A 7,500-nucleotide genomic window follows, 5' to 3' on the forward strand; every position below is an offset into this window, starting at 1 on the left:
CACCCGTTTGTCTATCTGTCTTCACAAGTACACAATACCCCAAGAGTTACAGCATGGAATACACTTTGCCCTTACCTCTAACGATTAAAAAGTGCTCTCCTCATGCACTGGTTAGCAGAGCCAGTGCAGGAAAGTGTCTGAAGGATTTCGCCAACAAAGATGTCTAGGAATATTATCTTGACTTTCCCATGTTTTTCCTACAAAAGGAATAAGGCACCCGAGCAGGAATGGCGCCTCTCTCTCTCTCTCTTTCTGTCCATATGTCTTTTTTTTTCTCTCTCTACCCCCCCCCCCCCAACATTTTTCTCTGTTCTGTCTCTGTATGTCTCTCACTCTCTCTGTCCGTATCTTTCTCTCTCTCTGTGTCCGTATCTTTATCTCTCTCTCCCTGTCCGTATATCTCTCTTTTTCTCTCCCCCCCCCCCTCCATATCTCTCTGTTCTGTCTCTCTCTCTCTCTGTTCTGTCTCTCTCTCTCTCTCTCTCTCTCTCTCTCTCTCTCTCTCTCTCTCTCTCTCTCTCTCATTCTCTCTCTTTCTTTTTACCCATCCCCTCTCAATCTCTTTCTCCCCCCCTCTTTTTCTCTCCCCCCCCCATCTCTCTCTCTCTCTTTCTCCCAACCCCGTCTCTCTGTCTCTGTCTGTTTGTCTGTCTCTCTTATATATATATATATATATATATATATATATATATATATATATATACATGTACGAATTTCTAGATTTCTTTCCTCCTTTTTGTATAAGCTTCCAAACGTTATTCATCCTTTCCTTTCAATCAAAACTGTATATAGTTCTTGGGCGGCCCCTTTATCTCTCGCTCTCAGCTGCAACGTATCTCAGTAAGTTATTCTTCATATACCGTTATTCTTCCAAGCGATTGCAGGCCTTTTATCTTTTATGAGACGTTTTCTATCCCTTCGAGGAGTCCTCTTTGTTCTGCACATTTGTGGAGGTTTCTACAGACTATTCCGGAATCGTTTCCTAATTAGGTCTTTAGACTTATAATTTATTTCTATAAGCTACTGTATTTGTTGCCTGACGAAAGAATTTTGTATGCTCTTTTATCAAAACTTTGTTGACGGGAAGTGAATGGTATCGTCATCAGAAACAGTAATATCAACAATGAAGGATCGAAAGGAAATATGTATATACATACATACATACATATATATGTGTATATATATATATATATATATATATATACATATATATATACATATATATATACATATATATATATATATATACATATATATAAACATATATATATATGTATATATACATATATATAGATATATATAAATAGATAGAGATGGATAGAGAAAGAGAGAGAGAGAAAGATAGACAGATAAAAAGATAGACAGATAAGTATATATAGAGAAAGAGCCGGACAGACAGATAACAGATACAAAGGGAGAGACAAAGAGAAAAGAAAGGAGGCACGTTCGACATAAACACACACGAACATACACACACACAAAAGCACACGCACACTCAAGTACACACACACACACACACACGCGCGCGCGCGCGCACACATACACACACACAAAGAGAGAGATAAATGGAAATTACTAGGATCCTTACGCAGAAACGGAAATGTTTCGTCGCTTTCTTATTCCAAGTATTATCATATAGGCGACCAGAAGTAATCAAAACGACCATACGGATATACGATTCTTGGAAGAGGCAAGGATAGAAAAAGGGCAGTTACTGAATATTAACAACCTTTCTGGCTTGTGCTTGCTTGTATTATGTGAGCATAAATAGAATATATTTCAAGGTGTTGTTGCCTGCTTTTGCTAGTGTATACCTTTCTGCTGGTATATTAATTCCTTATTTCACACAAAGGGTGTGGGTAATAAAGAAAACAAAAACTAATGAACTAAATCGCAAGTAAAAACCTGAAAAGGATCTTAACCCATTCGGCCCGGATTTATGTTCTGTCCCCTGCAGTTTTTGGTGAATTTACATACAGATGGCTCCACATGTGCTCAGCCGGCAAGGAGTCTATCAGTCGGCCCCAGTTACCGATCCTGATTTTCCCGTTCCTTGAATTGGCGGGAAAATGTGTTTTTCTCATTGATAACATTGCTGTCGATACTGTTATTATTGTTATTGGTGTTATGGTTATTAAATTGCAATTAACATATTTTAGACAATGAAATGATACAAAAGACCCTTTCCTAAATTGAAGGAAAAGGGTAAACAGGTGAGATAGGTAGTACTTATAACTGGCTATTTGGTGATTAAGAACTTGTAGAGCCATCTATGTGTAAATACAATCAATAAACTTGTATTACAATGGGTATGACATGTATTCTTGCCCCATGGGGCGAATGGGTTAACAATCAGTACCAATACCAATGGGCTCAGTTAATCGATAAAATAAAATGCAACGAGGCAATAATGTGACGCGAAAGACAGATCCATAACGGGTTTCCCGTATGATTAGAAGTAAACTCTCTCTCAACACGTCATGCTACATTTTCCCCTTTTGTTATTATGCCAATTCAACGGAAACCGTAACGTGACATTTTTTTTCTAATCGGGGATTAAGATTGAGATCCAACACGAGATAGAGAAAGAAAAAAAAACAAAACAAAAAAATCATTGATATCACATATTTTTCTTCGGGTCACGGTTATGACTACACACTGACCTACATCGACAGGATTTTTTAATGAGGAGAATGCATTGCGACTTAACCTTGGCATACTTTGATTTAACAGCATACTTTGAGAAAGAATATAAATATAAGTGTATTACAAGGATTCGACAAGCACAGATAATAGTCAGGGTAAGCGTACCAAGGATGATATGCTCTCCAATGTAAGCAGACACTTATAGATAATATAGACAAAAATATCAAAACGATGATGCCCAAAAAAGATCCGTAACTATAATCGAAATGCAATAATAAAAACTGCACACCAGGAAGCGCATGGATATAAAAAAAAATAAAAAAATAAAAAAAATTGTTGTGATATTGATAATTTTAACAATTATAAAGATAATGGTAACTAGTTAGAAAATAGTTAATTTATTTTATAAATAAAAGGCATGATAACAATAATGATTGTACTGTAATGAAAAGAAAAAAAAAAAATCATGTTGATAATGATAATAATGATAATCATGATTATCATGAAAATAGTAACAATAGAAAGTGAGAATGAAAATAAAAATAATAATGATAATATTGGATATGGTGATGATAATAATGATAATAATAATGAAAAACATTATAATAAAAATATCATAATACTGACAATACTATTAATAATAATGATAACTATAATAATGATAGTAACAACAATGATATTCATAATAGTAATGATAATGAAACAATATTAATAATATTAATAATGATAATGAAAATAGTAATAACAATAATAACAATAATAATAATGATGAGTTACTGATGATAATATAAGAAAAAATAGCATTCGTGATAACAATATTTCCATTATCATTAATGTTACCATCATTATTAAGATTATTATTATCACCATTATTATTTTATTTTTCTATTTTATTTTTTCATCAGCGTTATCACTGTCAACCGTATCATGGTTTTTACCTATAATCTTACATATTATCATTACAGTTATTGTTATTATCATCATTATTATTATTATTATTATTACTAATGTTATACAAATAACACTAGTAATAATTATAAGAATAATAGCAATACTACTACTAGCAGTACTACTACTACTAATAATAAAATATAATAATAATCAAAAGTGATAACAATAAAAGCGATGAATATCATAATGATAATAATAATGAAAACAATTGCAACATGATTCTGCTATAATCACTAATGAAAATAGTAAGAAAGATAATATTAATAGCGCTGAATGACAAAAAGCATATCAATAATTATGAAGGTAATAGTAATGATAATAACGATAATCATAATAACGATAATAATATCAACAATATAAATAATAATAGTATTATTAATAATGATACTCAAATGAGAATAGAATAAGAAAAAGAATAACAATTGAAATGATAATAAGAATGGCAATAATCATTACTATGAGCATGTTAATTCTAATAGTAATAATAATAACAATAATAATAATAATATTAGTAATGGTAAAAGTGTAAATTATCCTAATTACAATAATAATAATAATAATAATTATGACAATGGTAATAACAATTATTAATTATTATTAACACTATCGGTATCATCATTATAACTATAATAACACGAAACACTATCAAATATTAGTAATCCACAGAATGATCATTAGTACGCGAGCAAAGAAATAAACATAAAAATTCCTAATCTCTATAATGACCGAGATAGTCCCCAGAGGCCAGGGCGGAATTTTGTTTTCGATTGTCGGAAATTCCTCGTATCATTTAATAAAGATACGAGGCGCCGAAAAATAACCTTGGCGCTGAAGCAAGACCAAAAAATCAAGGTTTTTCTGATTTTATAACTTCAGCTAAATATATATATATGTATTTGTATATGTATATGTATATAAATACTTTATATAAATATATACATAGATACATACATACATATATAGATATGTATATATACATATATACATACACACACACACACACACACACACACACACACACACACACACATATATATATATATATATATATATATATATATATATATATATATATATATATATATATATATATATATATATATTTGAACCGCGTTCATGTTGACAAATGTATAAAAGGTATGAATGAGAATGAATATCTTCACAATACAAGAGATGTATTTGACCGGTTTCGACTTTGTCTTCGTCAGAAATACATTGTATTTTTGAGGAAGACAAAGTCGAAACCGGTCAAATACCTATCTTGTATTGTGAAGATATTCATTATCATTCATACCTTTTACACACACACACACACACACACACACACATATATTATATATATATATATATATATATATATATATATATATATATATATATATATATATATGTATATATATTCATTTATTTATTTATGCAATTTTGATTTTATTTATAGCATATATGTGTATATATATGTATGTATATATATATATGTATATATACATATATATATATATATATATATATATATATATATATATGTATATATATATATATATATATATACATGTAAACACACACACATATATATATACATATATATATATATATATATATATATAAATATATATATATATATATATATATATATATATATATATATATATATTTATATATATATATATACACACACACACATGTTAAGAAGTCTTCACGAATTTCTCTTAAGATAAATAATAAACCAAAATGGATACAAGGAGAGAATTTTGACGAGAATATATAGTATGTATATATATATATATATATATATATATATATATATATATATATATATATATTCATATATCAGGAGGAGGGTCAAAGTTGAAATGTCTAAGGATATATATATATATATATATATATATATATATATATATATATATATACATGTATTTGTATATATGTAGATATATGTGTGTATATGTATGTATGTATGTGTATGTATATGTATATGTATGTATATATATATATATATATATATATATATATATATCCTTATATTTGTGCCATTTTACCTGGTGAAATGTTGACATCATATAGTTGACTGGGTCTTTTACTAGGGTAGCTGACCAATGGCTATTCCTTAGGGGAGCAGTTGTTTAGCTAATCATTGTTGGTGGTTTTCAACCCGCCATCATATGTACGATAGAATACCGTATATATATATATATATATATATATATATATATATATATATATAAATATATATATAATATATATATATATACATATGTATGTATATATATATGTGTATATATATGTATATATATATTTGTACATATATATACATTTGTATATATTTATATATATATATATATATATATATATATATATATATATATATATGAACCGTATTAATTACGACAACTGTAGGAAAGGTACGCATATTTTTACAGTGCAAGAGGTTTGAATACATTTTTATCCTTCCTATTTAAATTTACTTTCTCCTATTTGTCATCATTTTTATTATTATTAATAATATTATTATCATCATTATTAGTAGTATCATTATTATTATTATTATTGATATTATTATTATTACCATTATCATCATCATTATTATTACTGCTACAACTACTGTTATTATCCCTTTTATTATAAATATTATCATTATTAATTTTCCTATGTCTATATTATCATTATTGTTACTATTATTATGATTATAATATTTGTTATTATTACCATTACTAGTATGAAGATGATTATTGTTAAAATTAATATAATTATTATTATTATTATTATTATTATCATCCTCATTATCATTACTGCTACTAATTCCATTGTGATATTCATCGTTATTATTTAATATCAATATCAGTTTACGCATTATTATCATTATCATTATCACTATTCTGATTGTTATTATCATTATTATCATCATCTTTATTATTATTCCTATCACTATTCTCAACACTGTTATTATAATTATCATTACTATTATATATCTTTCTTTATCACCATCATTATCATCATCATCATTATATTATCATTATTACTATTATACTATTATTTTCATCATTATCTTTTTCATTGCTATTGTAATGATAATCACCATTACCATTAATTTTGACATTATAATTGTTATGATTACTATATTGTTGTTATTACTAAAGCTATCTTGTTGTTATTGTTATTGTTGGTGTTAATTATCATTTTCGTTATAGACATTAGTGTTACTGCTAATATAATAGATATGATAATTATTATTGTTACCATTGCCATCATTATCATTATCATTATCTTTACTATAAACATCATTATTTTTATTATAATTATATCAATAATAATGAGAGTTATCATACTTAGTACTATAATGATAATTATTGTTATTGTTATTATTACTATTATTATTATCATTATTATTATTATTACTATCGTAATCATTATGAGTATCAAAATTATCATCATTATTTCCCTTATTATTGTTGCTATTATTATTATTACTAATATTTTCATTATCAGTATTAACATTATCATCATTATCTTCATTATTATCGTTATCATCCCCATTAAAATTATCAATGGTCTCACTGTAAATGATCATTCACCCTAATCATCATATCTAATATCGTTGTTATGATCGCTGTCTTTTTCAGCATTGCTGTTATTTCTATCACTGTCATGAATACTATTACTAAAATAAATACCATCATTGCTAGTGCCATAATCCTAAAAAAATCTTTATTTTTTTCCTCTATATCAACATAATATTCAAATTAGTGCCTTTTATAATTTTCAGTACCACCATCGTCTTCATTATCCTAATTTCTAATGTCATCAAGAGTATTTTCGTTATCATTACTATTATATCGATTCATAATCATCAGAATTATTACATTTAGTAACAATATCATTTTAATTACATTACCAATGTCGTTGTCA

At 27.2% G+C, this 7,500-nt stretch overlaps 1 protein-coding gene across 1 annotated transcript in view; it reads right to left on the reverse strand.

Moving 5' to 3' along the window:
* The window catches only part of LOC125042258 (adenylate cyclase type 2-like), a 100,546-nt gene that overhangs the window by 92,613 nt on the left and 433 nt on the right, over nucleotides 1-7,500 (reverse strand). The window lies entirely within an intron of this gene.

This window comes from Penaeus chinensis, chromosome 31 (genome assembly GCF_019202785.1).
Source record: "Penaeus chinensis breed Huanghai No. 1 chromosome 31, ASM1920278v2, whole genome shotgun sequence".
NCBI classification, from domain to species: domain Eukaryota; kingdom Metazoa; phylum Arthropoda; class Malacostraca; order Decapoda; family Penaeidae; genus Penaeus; species Penaeus chinensis.